The 20,470-nt window shown below is 38.8% G+C and overlaps 1 protein-coding gene across 7 annotated transcripts in view; it reads left to right on the top strand.

Annotated features, from left to right (window-relative positions):
• Nucleotides 1–20,470, top strand: part of LOC122806463 (plasma membrane calcium-transporting ATPase 1-like) — a 1,798,374-nt gene that overhangs the window by 387,231 nt on the left and 1,390,673 nt on the right. For all 7 annotated transcript variants that reach the window (XM_044076929.1, XM_044076926.1, XM_044076924.1 and 4 more), the window contains one exon: nt 6,067–6,198. The gene's annotated coding sequence lies outside the window, so the exon portion shown is untranslated. The remainder of the gene's footprint in view (nt 1–6,066; nt 6,199–20,470) is intronic.

The raw sequence follows: 20,470 nt of genomic DNA, 5'->3' as shown, positions 1-20,470 counted from the left end.
TTTCATTTTCTTGGTTTGTCTGTTACTAGTTAAAAAAAAAAAAAAAAAAATCCAGTATGGAATATATGTCCAGAAAAAAAATATAATTGTGCTCCTAAGATGTTGGCTAGAGGGTAATTTGCAAGAACAGATTTAACAATATCACTAATCGTGACATGATACAGAGCGTTTCTTTAGCAAAACAGCAGGGCAGCCTAAAGGCTAACAACAGCATGAAGGAAAAAGATGGAAGTATTAATTCTAACAGTAGAAAAGTGCTGCCTGTCTCTTTGCACACAGCTAATTCCCCATCGTGCTGTCTGCACTGTAAAACATCATGGTATCATCTTGTAAGTACCACAACTGTTTATAATACTTGTACCTCTCTTTACTTACTTTTTTGCCTGGCTACACTCCCTTACAAAATGGAAACACATTTTTTTTATCTATAGTTTTTATTTTTAAATCTGTTGTTCAGAGTTTCCCATAATCGAGTTTCACATCCAAAGTGTTCAACTAAGCTAAGTACCCCGTTGGGGAACCTTTTTCTTGCTCTAAACCGATGTCAGTAAAAGTTAACAATTGTATTTCTTGTGGAAAGCAAATACCTCATAAAGATTTTCATTCATACTGCATTCCTTGCTTAGGCCCAGACCACGACGTACTTCACTGTTGATTTTGTGCCTTATTCAATCCTCGAACCTATTCATTGTCTGTTTATTTACGCTTCTAATTATTTTGGTATTCTGTTCAATTATCCAGAAAGGGCTTTGGTAAGCCACCCGACTACCGACATTCCGAAAAAACGCAAAGATAAAGACAGAGACATACTGCATAGGTCCAAAGCTGCCGACGATGCTTCTCTTAAGCTAGTCGCCAGTTCGCCGGTACTCAGCGAGTCACTTTCGCAGCCCCTGATACCCGCTACCTCAGATTCGCAGGCCTCTTCTGAGACCCATTCCGAGTCCAGTATGCCGCGAGATGCTACTTCGACTATGGAACCTGCGGATGTCTCTACCTTGGATGGGTCCGGAGCCGCTGTGCAGGCACCAGCTTCTGAGAGTGTATTCAGGCCTACTGAGTTGCATATTAAACTGACGCCATCTTCTTCTTCAAGGCCTAAAACTCGATCCATGCCTAGAAAACCGACTCCTAGACTGCATGGTCAGGCCCCTAGGCCTAAAAAACAAATAATAAGAATGGTTGAAGACCTTATAACTCTAATCAGGGGAAGCCACTCTTCCCCCCTCTGAGACCTAGAACTGATTTTCCTTCTGATTCTTCTGATCAGGACTCTGAAATTTCTTTTTCCTCTGATGACCAGGATTTACCCTTATCTACATATGAGGATTCTGATGCAGAGGACTCCATTCCCACTGCTTCCCCTCCAGAGGATTTCTCTTTTGGTGAAACCTTGCATACTCTTAGGGAGCATTTCCGCTGGGAAAGCCAGGATTACTCTGACTCCAAAAAGAGGCTTAGGGATTTCTTACTCCTGCCCCAACACAGGCCTTTAGTTTTCCCTCCTGTACTGGACATTGTTGATGATGCCTTCTTGGAATCTAGCCTGGCCCCTGACTCTTTACCTCCTGCCCCCAGAAAACCTGATAGGTATTGCAGGGTTCCTGACTCTCACAAATTCCTCTTTAAAAATCCAACTGCGGATCCTGAGACCATTTCACAGGGACCCAAAGGCATTAAGGCTACTACTGCCAAAAATCCTACCCCCTCTAATAGAGACTCCAGAGCACTAGATAGATGGAGTAAGAAGGTATACACTTCTGCAACCTTGGCCATTAGGGCCTTAAATTGCCAGTTTCATATGTTAAAGTATCAGCAGCATATTATTGGATTGCTTAAACAGAAAATGATGTTGATTCCTGACTGTGCTGAAAATAAAGATTTACAGGATTTAGTGCATTCTGCTGAACAAGTTGGAAAACATATTTTGCAATGTGGTTTTGATTCATTAGAGGCATCTTGCAGGGCTGCTGTCACTGGGTCTGTACTTAGAAGGCATGCTTGCCTTAAGGAGCAATCTTTGCCAGATCATGTTAAATCTAAATTGCTGGATGTTCCCTTAAATCAGGACCGCCTGTTTGGCGACAAAGCAGAAGAAATACTAAAAGATGGAGGAGAAAGCTAAATCTATGCAAACTGTTAAAGATTTCCTGCAAGTACAGCCTCCCAGATTTAGTAGGCATTGGCCCTCTAAGAATCGGTCCTTTACTGCCTCTTCCAGGCCTTCTCAGTCTAAACCCAGAATCAGCAGAACACCCAGGCTTCAGTCCCAAGGTACTCACAGGACTAAGCAGTGGGGGGCTCCCACTTCCAAAGCAGGGAGTAGTAAGACTCCCCCTATGGTAAACTGTCTCAATGACTTAACTTTAAACCTTCCAAGCCCTGCTCAACTGACTGTTCCTTTAGGGGGAAAGAATGCTCTGCAGGCAAAAAATTGTGAACTCATTACCCAGTACAAATGGGTTTTAAATATAGTTTCCCAAGGATACAGATTCCACTTCCACTCCTTACCAACCGCAAACGGCTGGCCAAATCTACCACCAAATCAGTGGGCAGAGGCTCAAAAGCAAGTTCTCTCTCTCTCTTAAGCATCAGGGTATTCAGTCTGTCCCAGAAGAAGAATGGGGCAAGGTTTCTACTCAGGACTTGTTCTGGTACCCAGAAAAGACAATTCCTGGCATCCTATCCTTGACCTGTCTATCCTAAACACATTTTTGGTAATCCCAAAATTCAAGATGCTAACTCTTTATCAGCTGCTTCCTGTGCTAGGCAAAGATGCCTGGTTGGCAACACTGGATTTAAAGGAAGCCTACTTGCACATCCCAATAAGGGAATCTTGCAGAAGATACCTACGCTTCAGAGCAGGCTACATGCACTATCAGTTCTCTGCACTGCCCTTTGGCTTATCTATTGCGCCCAGGGTATTAACAAAGTGCCTGGCTCCAGTCATTGCATATTGCAGGCAAAGAAATATTCAAATATACCCATACCTGGACGATTGTCTAATTCAGGCAGAAAGCCAGGACATACTATTAAAACATCTGGCATTTGTAAAGACATTGCTAACTTCTCTGGGGTACACCATAAACGAAATGAAATCACATCTTGTACCCTGCCAACAAATTGTATTCCTGGGAGCAAGCTTGAATACAACTTCCCAGATGGCCTACCTCACGCCAGAGAAACAAGTTCATTTGATACTGGCCACAAAGACCCAGCTATCTGCAAGGAAAATACTGCAAGCCCTGGGGTACATGGCCTCATGCATTCTACTAATTCCATATGCAAGACTGCATATGAGGAAACTGCAATGGTATCTAAAAAGCCTATGGTGCCAACATTCTCAGGATCTAGAATCAATGATTCCTATCATACCTTGTCTACAGAGTTCCTCTGGTGGGCAGAGGCCTGCCACCGCAACAAGGGACTGCCGTTCATTCTACACCCTGCCACTCAAACAACAGACACATGAGACTATGCATGGGGGGCTCACTTGGCAGGGAAGTGCATTCAGGGCAAATGGAACCCAAGTCAAATGCACCTGCATATCAATCAAAAAGAAATGTTAGCTGTACAGAATGCTCTGACAGCCTTCAAGGACCACATTCTTCCAGGAAAATTATTGGTAAAGACGGACAACACCACTGGGAGGAACCCACTCATATCCTCTCTGCAGACTAGCCATGGCTCTGTGGAACACAGCCTTGAGCTACCAAGTGCACCTACAGGCTCAATTCCTGCCAGGAAAGCTAAATACACTAGCAGACGACCTAAGCAGAAATCTCATGGGCCCACACGAGTGGAAACTGGAACCAAAGATATTCAACATGTTGAGAAACAAATGGGGGAGCCCAGAGATAGACCTGTTTGCCCCCCCCCCCCCAGAACTACCAAATTCTGCACAAGGACTCCCCACAAGCAAGCTTGGAAAGTGGATTCCCCGTCGTTCACCTGGAAAGAAACTATCAGTTTATGCCTTTCCCCCTCTGTCTCTCCTCTCCAAGGCACTACTGAAGATCAAGCAGGACAAATCAAGGACAATACTGATTGCACCAGACTGGCCACGCCAACACTGGTACCCCCTCTTGCACATTGCGTCACTGCTGGCACCTTGGCACCTACCTAAGACCCCTGCCCTGCTCTCCCAGCAGGAGGGGCAGATTCTGCACCCACAGCTTCAAACCCTGAACCTGGCAGCCTGGCTAATTACCTGATCTCTCTGTTATCATCCCTCAGTAAGCAAGTGATGGATGTCATTCTGGAGGCAAGGAGGCCTAGTACTAGAAGATCCTATGCTGAAAAATGGAAAAGATTGTTTCTGGAGCCCAACTCAGGGGATGGGCACAGCAGCGCCCAATTTACCTCAGATACTTCAATACTTAACTGAGATTCTTCACAAGGGCCTTTCTTTTTCCTCCATCAAAATTCATGCCTCAGCCATTTCAGCTCATTACAATACAGAACCACCCCGCTTCTCTCATCCAATGCTGAAGCAGTTCCTCAGAGGGGCCAAAAACTTAAGACCACCCAGGAGAGCCCCTACTCCAGCCTGGGACCTTAACTTTGTATTGGAAAAGGTCACTGTACTTCCCTTTGAGCCAGCTGCAAATGCAGTGTTGAAATTCCTTTCTTGGAAAACAGCCTTCCTTCTAGCCATCAATTCAGCAAGAAGTGTGTCTGAATTACAGGTTCTCATGGCAGTGGAGCCTTTCCTCATCCTTCATGTGGACAGGGTGTCCCTCAGGACCAATCCCGCCTTCATGCCCAAGGTGGTATCCAGTGTGGCCCTTAATCAGTCCATATATTTGCCAACCTTCTTTTCTAATCCACAGAACAAAGGGGAATGTATACTGCACTCCTTGGATGTGCACAGACAAATTAGATTTTACTTGGACAGGACTAAACCTCTCAGGAAATCTAAACAGCTGCTGGTTGCATTTGCTGCAGGGGCAGAGGAGAAGGTCATTTCAATGCAAACCATTTCTAAATGGATAGGTCACTGCATTAATTTCTGCTATAAGCACCATGGAAAACCTACTCCACAGGGGATAAGACCACATTCAGCCGGGGCTGCATCTACCTCTACAGCCTTTCTCAGAGGTGTCCCTACCAGAGACATCCTAGAAGCTGCTACCTGGAGTTCTGTACATACTTTCACCAAGCATTGCCACTTGAAAATTTTTTCTAAATCCGGAGCTGGCTTTGCCACTGCAGTCTTGCAGGGCCTTATAGCCAGTCCTAATGCTATCTAATTACCTCCACCCATCCTTAGCTTTGGGAATCTACCCATATGAGATGACTGCAACAATGAAACATGAAGAACATAGTACAGTTGTGTACACTTACCATAAATGTAGATGTTAGAGTGTTTTCACTATTGCAGTCTTGGGTTACCCTCCCTCCAGCCCCTGACTTCTGTTGACTATACCTCTATTCTTGTTTACTATGCTTAAAACTCTTTGGTATATTTGCTTTTTTGTTGGAGGTGTAACCTTGTATATAATTGCTTCCCATTATGGAGGCACCTGACATCTGGGGCAAGATATAATGGTGTCGGCTGCATGCTTTATACCCCTGACGACCTGATGTCATGGAAGATGAGACAGCAACTGACGCAGGACCGAAGACTTTGATAATTAGGCCGACTGAGGGCTACTGCAGGCAGATAACCCAAATGTGATGACTGCAACAGTGAATACACTCGAACATCTACATTTATGGTAAGTGTACACAACTGTACTTTTTCCCTGGGGCATTATTGTAATTAGTTACATTCAAGAGAAATGTGTCTTCTTTTCAGCACAAATGATGCCTGTTCATGCAGTACCTTTACCCATGTCTGTGATGCCCATAGATGTTAGGGTCTGCATGCATGCTGCACTGAATGGCTAGCATGTAATGACTCTGTTAATCCATGTCTTCATAGGTTATCAGAACTGCTGTGGTAATGGTGCTTTGTAGACTGAGGGTTGTGTGGAAGGGTTTGAAAGAATTTTTGTCAATACTATGTTGTGCATTCCCAAGAAACTAAACGTTGTAGCTAATTATTCTTCCATCTTTTACCAGGTACCATATCACCTCTGAGGCAAGGTTAAAGCAGTTGGATGAGACCTTGTTGAAATAATGAATCATCAGTTAGTGTTCTAATCCTCATCTCTTGGTGGTGTATCAACCACAGATCCAAGTAGCCCTACCCAGGTAAGATGGTGCAGATTTGTTTTGTTTTCATATGGTTATACCCATCCTAAAAGTGAACATGACCAGATGGATGGATAAGAGCTTTGGCTTTACAAATGGTGATTAGTAAATTGTAAAGTTCATATATAGACTACTCTTCTGGTTGGATAGGCAGAACCCTTAGTACACCATCAGAAGGCCTAATTTGTATCCAGCACTATAGTGAAAAAGAATAGATATATGACCACTTTATGTACTTTGTTTCTGGTCTGTATTTGATTTAATTCGACTGTTTTGCTGCATTGTGTGCAGCATTTTATAGTAATGCTGTGTTTTTCTTTCACACATTGATATATTTTCCATTCTGCTAGTACAGATGACGTCTTTTTAGCTCATAGTTGTCTGAGTACTTCCTGTTTAAAAAGATAGTGGACGGGATTCTTAATATGACTGAACTTTTAATATGATTTTCAGAGAGATTAAGTTGCTGGCATGGGCCTTTGAAGTAAGTTTAGTTAGACTTTCTTCTCATTTGGCTTTAAGAGGACTTGATGGTTGAAGTGGGCAAATGCCGATGTTGCAGTTTGCAGCACAACCTTTTATTTAAAAAGAAGTTTGCATTTAACCCTGGGTTTAGATCAGACTTGCAAAACAAAAAAAACTAAAGGAACCACAGAGTGAAGCTCTTGTTTTATTTAAGAAATGGAAGTGCTTTCATCCGCTGTAGCAATGGAGTTCATCAGAATGACTTATGCACCCAACCCAGTATAAATACTAAAAAAATGGATTGCTGCAGTACTTTATTTCTTAAATAAAACCAGAGGTTTACTCTGTGGTCCCTTTTGATTTTTTGTTTTAAAAGTTTGTTCATTTTTTCTCTGTTTATTTTAAGTTTGGGTTTAGATCACGTTGTGCGTCTACTTTACTACTGGAAAAAAGCCCCATGCCAAGAAGTTCACCAAGGGATAACATGAGTTGTATTTTTTTATTGTTATTCTTTTGTAATGTTTTTTGTCAAACTGACAGTGTATTTTGATTAGTATGATTCTTATTTATTTATTTATTTTGCATTTGTTTACCGGGAAAGTCCAACTGGAACTAGGTCCATTTACAGCGGAGGCCCGGGGAGAAAAGCTCCAACAACAACAATTTTATACAGTGTTATATGTATAAAATCAAAAAATATTTCATACACTAGTTCTTTCCAGGCAGGTTTACATTACACACAGTGGACCCTGGATATCGGTTATTTGGGAAGGAAAAGAAAACAAGAAATACACTCATTATCTGATGCAATCAAAGTGACATCACACAAGGCGATATAGTAGCAAAAAGTAGGCCCTGTTTTAGGAGTTTCTGAGTGCTGAATATTAGGCATAGTGAGCAGTAAGAGAAAGGTGGATAGTAGAAATGGAGGCGATTATGAAAGCAGTTATGTAATACAAGGACAGAGCCATGACTGTAAGAGGTGTGGCTTAAGTGCCTTTTTGAACAGTGAGATAAATGTTGCTGAGGAGATATTTTGGGGGAGCTTATTCCATACCTTAGCGATGGTATGAGAGAAGAGGGCTTTATTATTAAAACACTGTGTTTACCATCTCACTGTTCTGTGATGATAAATGCAATGGAGATTAATTGTACAGAAGCAATTGAGTTATCTGTACTAGAAACACCAGTGTTCAGAGACTTATTTCTGCAGTCAGCACCAATGCTGATGTATGGGATGCAGCGACAAAACACTTCACTGTATGTTTTATTAAAAATCATTTTTAAAATTAAAGAAAGTTATTTTAGGTTAAATTATTTTGCTACTGCTATTAACAAAAATGAATAACCCGAATTAGTTAAAATCATGATCCCCATTTGAACCTAGAAGTGAGAAGCATATGGTGTTTTGTCCTGATCTGTCAGATAGTAACATGCCATAGCTTATGAAGTTTTAGAACCATGCTCTGCTATGTTGTATACCTAGGAATACTTGAAATTACTGAGAAGGCAAAATAATAAGACTGTTTTACTTTTCAGTGAGGAAATGTATATTTTACTTTTCCCCAGTGATTATAGTTGCTTAAGACATTCACTGACCAAACTGGAAATTGTTATGAGGGCAGTTCTATAAAACCACAAATTTGTATCTCTCCCAGAGGAGACATATGCATTTTATTTTTTTCTTGAATTATTAAAAAGAGGAATGCATTTTATACAACAGGAGTTGTTAAAATGGTTCAAAAGATTTGTGGCTGGCCGTGCTCTGGAGATAAATTTGTGGTTGATGATGGTTGAGACACTGATAAAGGCTCATTTTTTTCTATCATGTGATACAAATGATTCAGGCTGCATGCGGGGGATAGTTGTATGAACATAAGGGCTGCCATATGTAGTACCATACATCTCAACCTCTTAGTGCAAGAAATCTGGACAAAACCTGGCGTAATGCGGGGACAAAGGCCCAAAAATAGGGATATATTTCAAATATTGCTCTTTTTAACTTAGAAAGTTGCTACAGTAACAGGATTTGTGTTAGCATGCATTTTTTTTGAAGGATATGAAGCCTGAAACTCACACATGTCATTATTTAGTGACGTCAGTCCTCAGATCACCTCAGTAATTTGACAGACAACCACAGATTTTATGAGGAACAGTCCAAAAATATGTGACAAAATTCTAGATATTCTGCAAAAATCTGGACAGTTGAGAGGTATGGGTGGGTAGTACATTGTCAAAGGTTATCCACCTACTGACTTGACTGCACTCTGGCCTGTCTGTAAGTAGGTCATTTACTTTATCTCCGGTTAGTATAGGGACATAGCTACAGGAAAACTGACTAAACGGTTTGCAAATATCCAGAACATGCATAGGAAAACCCAGGCTCCTTTGTATTCTAACATGCAGGCTGCAAGCAGCAGTTATATAAACCACTGACGCCTTGAATGACCTTGATGGGAAGGATGCTGCAAATTTCTAGAGTTGTGGCAGCTCAGGAACACTGCTGTTTTTGTGCATAGGCATGTTTCATCAATGAAGGCTTAGAATACTGGTATGAGATTGACAGGTAGGTAGAGAGTTCTTTGGTAACCTCTAGAGTTAACCTTTAGTGGTCAGATTATCAACCATAGCTGGAATTTGTCATACAGTTTTATTATATTAACATATTTTTATTGAGTAGTACGTCATGACATAGGTACACTGCACGTGCTGAATATTAGAAGCTCAATGTGCATATCTAGGACACAACCATTTCCTTCTAAGCCATGTTTGTAGTGGGTAGATTTTTTTTAAACTGAGAAACCACCACTTCATAATAATGGTCAGTCTTTTAAAGCTCATGAGCTGACATTGGATGTCCTTGATAATTCATTGTTACAGTACTTTCTCTTGGAATACCTGTATGAATATCAGAGCTTTTATCTCTTAGGATACCTGTCTAAATATTGGAGATTTCACCTTTCACCATCATGCCCTTCTGACTCGGACTACTTCCTCTCCTTTCTCCATGTCACAAACAGCAAACTTTCCAGGCAGTTGTATGCTGTCATCATCTTGATCAGCCCTACCCGCCACAAAAAAATTAAAATTCAATCTTGTATTTATTGGAAAATTGTTTGCAGTTTAAACACCAGCAGGCTTTGCTTCAATTGAAATGCTCAGATGGCCTCAATTAACAATAATGAAAAAGTTTAGATGAAATTGGAACTTGGAGAAAAGGATATGCCTTGAGGCCTGATGTCTATACAGGAAGTCATGTGTAGAAGTCATAGTGAACAAAACAAGTTAGTTTCCTGATTGGAACTGTTCATCTGAGCACAGAGCACAACATGAGCATCCCTTGGCTGAACCAGCCACAGCCAAGGTCAGCATAAAGGTCAGCATAATTATATTAAATTTGTTTATTGTGTTTTGTTCCTGGAAGAGATGTTTGTTGTTTTGCGATTGCTTCTGCCCTAGCCCAATACTTTCATGCCATCAAAAAGAAGTACAGACAGCATTTTGTATCACAGTGAACTTTGTAAGAACAGCATCATCAGTATAGATCAGAGAGAAAATATGCCTTTTGGATGAATTAACTAATCTGAAGAACTTCCATTAAATTGGATCCCTAATGTGACTTTCTAGGCCCAAATGAAATTGTTTGGTACATACACTTACACTTTTCCCTTGCACTTTTCATACTAGTGAAGTGATAACAATGGACACAGAGCACTGTGTAAGTCCTAACCATGTACCACTGGCTGTTGTCTAGTATGCAAGCAGTCTAGAGATATGAGTAACTTAATTTCTGAGAAACTGAGTTCTTCCAAAATACAACAATGTGATATAAAATGCCTCCATTTGTTTGAATATCTATTTATCTATATGTATATATTTTTTTAATGTTTTGCAAATGCCACTTTGGCACAAGGATCACTACAGTGGAGAGTGTCTCCATCCTCATATATAGTTCAGAAATCGTGCCATTTATTGTTAGTATAAGGATGTGAATGTTATGTTCCATACAAAAAACATGATTTATTTAATAAAGTACACTTTCAGACTTTTTTGTAATCTGAAGTGCACTATTTTGAGCCATCTGTCAGACTTGTGTTTTTTTTGTTTTTTTAACTAGGTTATAGTTACAAGTAAATTTCATTCAGTAGGCAACAAACTGGTGGTGCATGGCCATTCTTGGTGGAGCACTTTGTGTGGTTAATTCCGATAATGAATGATACTCCACCATTCTAAGTAGTTATGTGGCCCTGTGTGGTCGTCTCCAACTTAGAGGGACATACGGCTTTCAGCCACATGATATTGAACAATAGGTCTGTGATATCTATAGATGTCCATGGCTGCACATATGCTACACTAAATGGCTCAGTATGTGTCTGCTGTTGGCCAATGGGTCCGTGTAATCTGCTGAACCCCATTCATGATAGCGACTGGAAATAACAATTATTTCTCCATAAGCTAGAAATTCCCAGTAAGTGCAGGTCATAAACTTGTGTTGATTAAGTCCCTGCCCTTTATACGCACCATCTGTCTTTACTAGTAATTTGCCATGTTGCTGAGGCCTGGACATCTTTACAGTAGCCATCAGGTCAGTATCCTCCCTCCAGTCTTTTAAAATCATTCTGAAAGATGTTCTTGCTAAAATCTAGCTCTGTTCTTGCTCAACCCCAGGATAAACTATATCTTTAAATGTTAACAAATACCTATTCATATGTTGCACCTCCTTACTCCCCCTTTTTCACTCACTTCCTTCAATCAGTTTCTCTCTCCTTTTTCACTCACTTCCTTCAATCAGTTTCTCTCCCTGACTTTCTAAATATGCTATAACGCTATTTTTCTGCCATTTCATATTACAATTCCCATTTGTATTATACTAACTTGCATTTAATTTCAATGTAAAGTGGCTAAAATCTATCTCAATATTAAATCCTTGTGATACAAATTATACCTATTCTTAACCAATGTTTTCATATTATGCTAATTTGGTATAATTATTTAAACCGCAGATGTTTTGTATTATTTTTGAAGATTGTAACATTATTGCTCCTGAAATGTTTTGGTAATACTTTGGTGCTTTTCTCCCTGGACCTCTGCTGAAAGTGGGCACTTACGCAGTCAGACTTTCCTACTAATCAAATGTCAGTAAATAAATAAACCAGAAAGTACCAGTGGCAATACAGATGGTGTCTATCTAGTAGAGATGCTGACCTTTGTCTTTTACATAGATGTTTATTAGCCGAGAACAATGGAGCTAACAAACCTACACATTTTGTCAGGTTTGCTTTAACAGAGCTTTATGCAACTGTGCCATAAGTAAATCAAAGAAGAAGGTTTTTCTTGGGATATATTTGAAATTCACTACTAGTGAACAGACCACAGTGTACTAACTGCAGTGTTTTAGGCATATTTCAGAAAATATGAAACCTTAAAAAATTGAGACAGATGTGACAATAGGCTTTTCCTCCTACTATGTGAAGGAACACGTGTTTGTGTACTTTTAGTATATTTTCAGAAAAATAATATACACTTGGTAGAATTAGTTCTTTCCACGTTGCAAAAAAGCAGTTGTCACTAAACAGGGAACAAATTAATTTTCTACCTCAAAAAGAAAAAAAATCTAAATTTTTAATGGGCGTGTATTACTTGTATTATTCTATTCTCCATGAATTTCACTGCAGCTGTATTTTCATTATAGTGTGATATTTTGCAAAGGTTCAAAATCAGAACTGGTTTGTAGCTATACCTCAGGGTGCATATGAAGTATAGCCAGAAAGTATTGCTCAGTTGATATAGCATTAGTAATGAAAAGTATATGTATTTATCTATATTAATTTATTTAATGGTGATATATGCCAGATTTAATAAAAAAAGGGAGAATTAATGTACTGATAAAAGCAAAATGAGCATACACTTCTAGTACTGTTCATTTGCCTTTTAGATGCATAATCACATTTTAAGTGCAGTCCCTGACGGACTACCCAAATTATGTTCTACTACAGTGTTACAAAATGTTAGACAGTTAAGATGTACTCCTTAAAATTATGCATTAAAAACAGACTTGCATGACCATAGCAATTTGCAAAATTCCATAATAATTAGTTATGTGAATTATTGGAAATGCCTGGTATATTTATTTTCCAGGCTGAAATGTAGTTCATATGTAGAACATGTTTATGCTGAGCTGGCAAAACATCAGAGAAAAAGAAAAAAAAAAATTTGTCCCATAAGTAGCATTTGTGTCAGTAGGAGTATGCCAACACCAAATCCCCAGTAATGACAACTATAAAACTGCTTGCATAACTTTAACATAGAGCTGCTTTTGTGACCTTGTACCTGAATTGACCCTTTGTGCATGTAGTGAGTACCCTAGTGTAACATCTTTTTTTATCAAGAAGCTTTCAATAGTGTTTGAGAAGTTGCCTTGTAAAGATACATTTCAAATGCAGCCCTTCACAGGCCTTACAGTTTGATAGTCTGCAAAGCTTCATGATATTCAGTTTCTGCAAAACATTTGTTAATAAATTAAGGCCCGGTAATGTATCTGTAACATATTTATACTGAGTAACACCAGAACTGTAAATTATAATGGTTTCAAAAAGTGATTTTTTTGTTACTTGAAATGTTCTAAAAGAAGTATTAAGAAGAGCAGAAAGGTCCATAGAGTTTTTAAACAGGTCCTTGCACCCAAATTAAGTCTTTCTGTAGGATGCACTTGAATGGCAAGGCATAATTCCCTAAAACATTTGCTGAGAGTTCTTGAGCATTGTTTCAGCTATTGTTTCGTATATGTATGCATTAAATATAGTCATGCAGTGTGACGATCTGCAAAGCTCCTTAGTGTTAAACGTTATAAGGATGACTATGTGACTTCATGAGGAAGTGCAGTATATGTTTAGAACATCCTGTTCTAAGTTTGCATTATATATATATATATATATATATATATATATATATATATATATATATATATATATATATATATATATATATATGTGTGTGTGTATATATATATATATATATATATATATATATATATATATATATGTGTGTGTGTGTATATATATATATATATATATATATATATATATATATATATATATATGTGTGTGTGTATATATATATATATATATATGTGTGTGTGTGTGTGTATATATATATATATATATATATATATATATGTGTGTGTGTGTGTGTCTGTGTGTGTGTATATATATATATATATATATATATATATATATATATATATATATATATATATGTGTGTATATATATATATATATATATATATATATATATATATGTGTGTGTGTATATATATATATATATATATATATATATATATATATATATATATATATATATATATATGTGTGTGTGTGTGTGTGTGATTCTTTAACTCAACATGAGTTCTATCTTTTAACACTTCCATATCCCTTCTGTAGGTCTATACTCCATTATCAGTTCCTGCTACGGAAGGCCGTCTCCAACCTGCAGTCCAAACTTCTGTTTGGCTTCATCCCCCTCTAAGATTTTTCTCTCACTATTTATTTGCTTCAAATGTCTTGGTTCATTTGCTAATTTTGTCCAATATTTCTAGCTGTCTTGCCAAGTTTCTGTGCCCCCACTTGAAGTCATCCCTGTTGGTAAAATCTTTTCTCCATTGCCATAATGGCTTAGATATCAAAATAGTTTCTGCTATTTTGCACATATCTCTTAAGGTGTAGAAGTTAAAGTACAAGCGTTTTTCTTCAGTGTTGTTTGTGGTTTCATTTGATGGGATACAGCAGTTGGTTAAGTCACACTGGTGTGGGAATATTGATGTAAATATGAAAATGTTATTTCCAGTATAATATGTGTTTGCACAGTGTATTGCTGTCTCTGACCATGACATTTTACAATAAGCCCCTCAGCAGCATGCATCTCATTCAGTGTGAAAATGCATATAAGTAGGAAGCAGTGGTTCGTATCACTACTGCAGTGCACCCCAGACAGTCTTTGTTCATTTCTGTTTTCCTCCTGTTTCATTTGCTATGTATGATTTGTTAGTAAGTCATTAGGCTAAGGAAGTCCATTCTAACCATGGCCTCATAAGCAGTGGCTGGTCTCAAATGGAATGACCTCAAAAAGTCCTAAGGCTGTGAACTGGATAGCAATGGAAATATGCAAAGTAGTTTCTTTATTAAATAATCTAAAATTGCAGAAAAGTGTTTGAGTGAGTACTTTTATAACATTTGCAATGCAAATATTTAAAAGAAAGCATTTCATTTAACAGTACTAAATTAATTAAAACTAAGAAAGTTATACAAAACTTTGGTTGCCTTTTCAGTAAAGCAGTCACAGTGATGTGCTAAAAATACATTTTGGTTGTGAGAAGTGTCAGAGAAGACACTCAAAATGGCAGAATGTATAGTATTATATTGCAGATGAGATTGAGAGGGGTCGCAGGTAGCAGAAAACACTTGTTATGGCTGCTCACAAACAGTATTTTGCATTGTGAAGTTGTGGTTTGATGGTTCAGCTGTCTGAAGTGATGCAAGTGAATATTGTCCTCCAGCTGAAGTCTTGCAATGAATTCCACCTTTACTAGATATGACCACTAACATACAGAAAACTGCACATTTTGATTATGTTGCTTTATTTTTTTAAACTAAGCACACAGGCGTTATCTGTTGTGTCATAGGTTTGCAGCACCATTCTTGTTCACATAGAGTTGTCATGTCCCCTGGATTCTCATTTCATTGGAGTTCAGTTGCAGTAATGGTGAATGGGTCATCAGCAAGCATTGTTAATTGAGACAAATGGGTCTGGTGTGGCTTTTTACTGTTTTATACCAACAGTGTCTTTCATTCTGTAATTGCCTTTGTTGATTTTAATTTAAAAAAAAAAAAAAAAAAACATTGTTGTCATGTTGAAATAAAGCATTTAAATGCAACAAATAGAAGAAAAAATGTTGTTTAAGTAATTACCGTCAAAGAAAATGTAGTTGTCTTTTGCTAGATGGAAGATTATGGAATAAAAATGTTAAGTGACCATGCATGTAAGTAATGTTGCTTTTCCGTTGTTGGGTTGCGTAGCTATGTTGGGGTATGAAAATGAAAGCAAAAAGCAATCTGCTTGTGTGACATTGAGATCAGAGAGCGCAGGAGTATCCTGAAGTTCACAACTAGGATGTTTACAGACGTGGCCATTTTTTGTGAGCTCACTGTTTTGTTGGAGGACTTCTGTATTTCCATTTTAATGTACAGCTTGAGCACTGGCCTGGTTTTGGACTTCTTGCATTATTCTCCAAAGTACTGCAGTCGGTGGGGCATTTTATACTCATTTGTTTGAAGGGGTTCTGGTTCTGTTTGATGTGTATTTTTTCATTAATTTTAAAGTTTTGTATGTTTTGTGCATTTGTAGGGATGATATACAAGCTGCAGTAAATTCTTTCAAATTTGCTTTTTAGTTTTAGTAGAAATTGCTCCTGTGTTTTATAGGTTCATAGATTAGTACTAGGCTAACTGGCTTTGTGGGCCATTTTAAGCCTAGCCAGTTACCCCATGTGAGAATCAAACCCTGCACCTTGTGTCTGTAAGGTAAACACCTTAACCATTATGCCAACCTCCCACTATATTTTTTTGATCAAAATTATTTCTTTTTGAGTAGTCGAAATGTTGAAGTTTGAAACATTGACCATTCCTGTGGTATGTGACTTGTGCTTGCATGAAGGTTAAGTGTATTTCCCTCTAATGCAGAAGCTGTACTATATTCTGAAAGTTTTGGCATTAGAAGTAGGAGCATTCCCACAAGTGTTTGTGGGCTAGGCCTAGAATAACAGCTAGAAAAATTGTTAGATTTGATGGTGTTTGTGCTTGTGTGTTTTAGGTTAGGGTTAGAGTAAGGGCAAGGTAAGGGGATGGATTTAGTTCTGTGTGACGGTATCTTATGTAGTGGTACTGTTAGGGTTATTATTATTATTTTTTTTTGTAATATAGTGTAGAGTTGGGGGGTTTTACTGTGATCACATGAGTAAGTATGGAGAAGGAAACTTGCTAAAAGGCAATTTTGACATGCAGAAACTGAAACACTGTGCGCTTATGTTTTTATTTCTTGATGTTGGGAATTGTGTGTCTGTTTTTAACTTGACACAGTCTATCGTAACCAAGAATGCCCATTTTTTTGACACAGGTCGTCCTTTCACCACTGTTATCACTCTCTTCTCTTGGAAATGTAAGAATGGTACTTTTGCAATGTTTTTATTTATCCTTACATTAAAGTTCTTATTATCTTCATCTTATTTTCAGACTTAAAAAAAATTAAAATTTATTGCTGCCAGTTACATGATTTTTTTACAGGCCATAGAGGGAATATCTGCATCCTGAGGACTCAATGTTAAGCATGTTTTCATTAAATGCAATTGTAAACACACAGGCATAACCCAGTCTTACAATAATTTCCATTTTAACACACATTAAAGATAATATTGACTTGCACACCTTCACTACATTTCCTACATAGATGTCATCGGTAACCATGATTGCAACAGCAGCTTGGGTGCAAATTCATATTGCTAACTGCTTATCCTGACTAATATCAGCAGTATATATCTTCTTGAAAATGAGAGACTTCATTTGTAACAAGCAAACTGGGAACAGCCAAACAAAGAATACTTAGAACAATAACAGAAAATGTTCAGATTAAGTTCATGATTTTGCATGTCACTACTGTCCCATCCTCTGGAGAGGGTGGAGCTCCAGGTCAGCTATCCTGACACTCCTGGGTGCATTGCCGTTTGGAGGATGAGGATGGAGTCAGTGGCAGGGCGGGTGTAAGGGGAGGCATGGACTTGGTCACCCAGGCTGGTGATGGTAGCCAACAATGGACTTGGACTGGGGGAGTATGTTACTTGGTGTTAGGTGGACACTGGGGGTTATTATGGCGACATGGCTCCATGTGCATCACCCATAGGGAGAGGTTAGGGCCTTTATAAAGTACTCGAGTAACTGGTATGCTGGCAAGAGCACACATACTCGCTGGCTGGATCATGCCCTTTTCAGATAGCTCCTGTCTTAGTGGACTTGACGAAAAGATTTGTCACACCTAGGAAGAGTGGGCTTAATTCTGATGGGTGGAGGCTCAATGTATGTATTTGCAATGAAGTAATCACCTGGCTAATTTGCAAGGCTATTACCTTTCAAGTGCTATAATTTCCAAAATAAGCAAACAGGTTATCAATATAACAGTCAGAATCACTAATAATTGATGCTATTAATAAGATGTCTTCTGCAAAAAGACGCCTTTTAGATTTGTGTGTGTCATTGATTGTATAAACTTGAATCAGAACATTTTCCTAATTGCATTAGTATGCAGTTCTGTCGTTAGAGTTAAGAAAACAATGGATAAAGGGAAACCTTGTTTGTATCTTTAGTTATTTTAATTTGCTGTGAGAGAGCGGAGCCAGTCTTAGCATGCATTAACAAATTATATATTGTTCATTGCGTCATTAACATGTAATGGGATATTAAAACCTTATGTGAAACTTTAAATATGACCAGTTATGGCCATCAAATGCTAAACTAGCTATTATTTTATTTTTTACATTAGCATATCTTATATGCAGCATTCTACTAATGTCATTGTAGGTTTCTGTCTTGGCATTAACGCCAGACTGATCTTTGTATAACAAGTTAGGGACAAGTTGCCATGCCTCAATGCGTTCACCTTTGGGGGACAAAGATGATGGTGATGGCTGCAGAAAGTAAAATCTGCAGATTTATTCTCCTTGCAAATAACCATATCCATGGTTGAGATCTTCTGAAGGCCTGTAAATGGTTGCGCTGCCAAAGCAGAACAGTGAGGTCTCTCAGCATGCTTGTTTTCAAAGTGATTAACCTTGGACACTATAAACCCTTAAAAAGTACCCTCTGTATTAAACAGGCAAGATGACAGCATCATATTAGTGAGACTATGCTTCAAGACGGCTATAGGTGAAAAGGCATTTTGTAAGCTCAATCCAGCTCCTTGAAACTATCTCCTTAAGAAAATTAGAATGCAAAACATATGTATTGAAATCAAACTGAATTAGCACCCAGGAATGTCTATGCAAGTGTTTTCTTGATCAAGGTAACAAGAACAGAAAATTCTATTTATGCTAATTTTGGTTTTGGTGCTAAAACCTACCCGCAATAACGTGAATATTGGTAGGTAACTGCCTCTGACCATTGCAACATATGTAAAAAATGTATGTAAGTAAATAATAGGTTCATAGGTGTTTAGTAGGCTGTCGACCACAAGGGCCTTTTTAAGTCTAGCCATGCATCCCAAATCTCTGACAAGTTCTGGTACCCTTGATAAGTGTAAGCAGAGGCTTGGGAGATTAAACTTTTAGAAGCAAGGACCTGGGAGATGAACCATTTACAGGATGCCTGTGTCCATTAGAGACATGGGTGCCAAGCAAGGGATGAATTTCTGGTTCCCCGTCCAGTTGTCCAAGTTACACGTGAATTGTATTAGGGAGGAACTCTGCTTCACATGGATGGGGGGGGGTGTTCCAGAGATGGGGCAGTCTCTGTGATACATTCCTGTCTCTCCAGAAGGTCGTATTTATATCGCAAGCAAGGTTTAAGTCTTTTGAATGGGTAATTCTGGTGCAGTTTGTTTTGCAGAAATGCAGGAGGTCCATCAGAATGGGGTCTGACAATGCTCTGTATGCCAGGCATAGATCTCCCCTCAAAGGCTTGTAGGAGACAGAATACAGGGATAGGAACTTGAGGCAGTATGAATAGGACTTGTTACTTTTGCCCTGTATTCTTTTAGTGAGGAATCTTTGTGGACGTTCCATTTGTTGGCTATGCCTGGTTAAGTACATACCAAAGGGGGTACTGTACTCAGGTTTGTTGAATGCTGAATACAGTGAAACAATGACTTCCTTGGACCTAGGTGCCATACCTTTGTTTATACACTGCACAGCATGGAGTGATTTTGTCACTACTGTTGACACATGATGGTCAAAAGATAGATTACTGTCTATGTCTTCCTAAGTCCCTGACATCTGGGTCAGCTCTAAGGGGTGTGTTGTCAATCTGATAGTTACCAGGAGTGGTGACTTCCCAAAGGATAATGTTATGCATTTGTTGGCATTTAGTTTTAGTCCATGACTCTGACACCAGTTGTTTGTCTGTGTCAACCCTTCCTGGAGAATATTTGTGTCAGTGTGGGATTCATTGACCGTTCCTAAGTTGCAGACATCTGCAAATTTAGTCAGCCAGAGACCATTGACATTGCCCTTAACTTCAGAGAAGTAAATGCCAAAAAGGAGCAGTCCAAGAACTGTTCCGGGACACCACTTGTGACTGGCCTCTTTCTAGAGGTGGACTCCCTAATTCTAACTTCCTGGGTCCTGTCTATGAGCCAGTTGGTTATCCACTGGGTGACATACATGTTTGTACCTAACCTCTTGAGTTTGTCAGCAATGCCTGAGTGGGGGTATTGTGTCAGGTGCCTTGGCCAGTGAACTATTTTGCTTTCATCTGTTGCTTTGGTGACCTTCTCAAAGAAGTCCACCAGGTTGAGTAGACATGTCCTGCTCTTGATGAAACCAAACTGGGTTGTCCAGTGTCCCGAGGTATATTATATCATTATTGATCATTTCCATGATAATTCTTTCTATGGCTTTGCATGTAAAGACTACTGAGACTTATAATATGTAGTTGCCAGGGTCCATAGATGGCCCACCTTTGTGCAGAATGATGACTGTTGCTGTTCGCCATTCATAAGGCACAAAGCCCGTTTGGAGGCAACAGTTAAGTAGCATGTCCAGAGGGCCTGA

This window comes from Protopterus annectens, chromosome 7.part0 (genome assembly GCF_019279795.1).
Source record: "Protopterus annectens isolate FY-2018-M chromosome 7.part0, PAN1.0, whole genome shotgun sequence".
Classification (NCBI taxonomy): domain Eukaryota; kingdom Metazoa; phylum Chordata; order Ceratodontiformes; family Protopteridae; genus Protopterus; species Protopterus annectens.
Note: the sequence above shows the minus strand (reverse complement) of the source record. Positions and strands in the feature narration are given on the sequence as shown.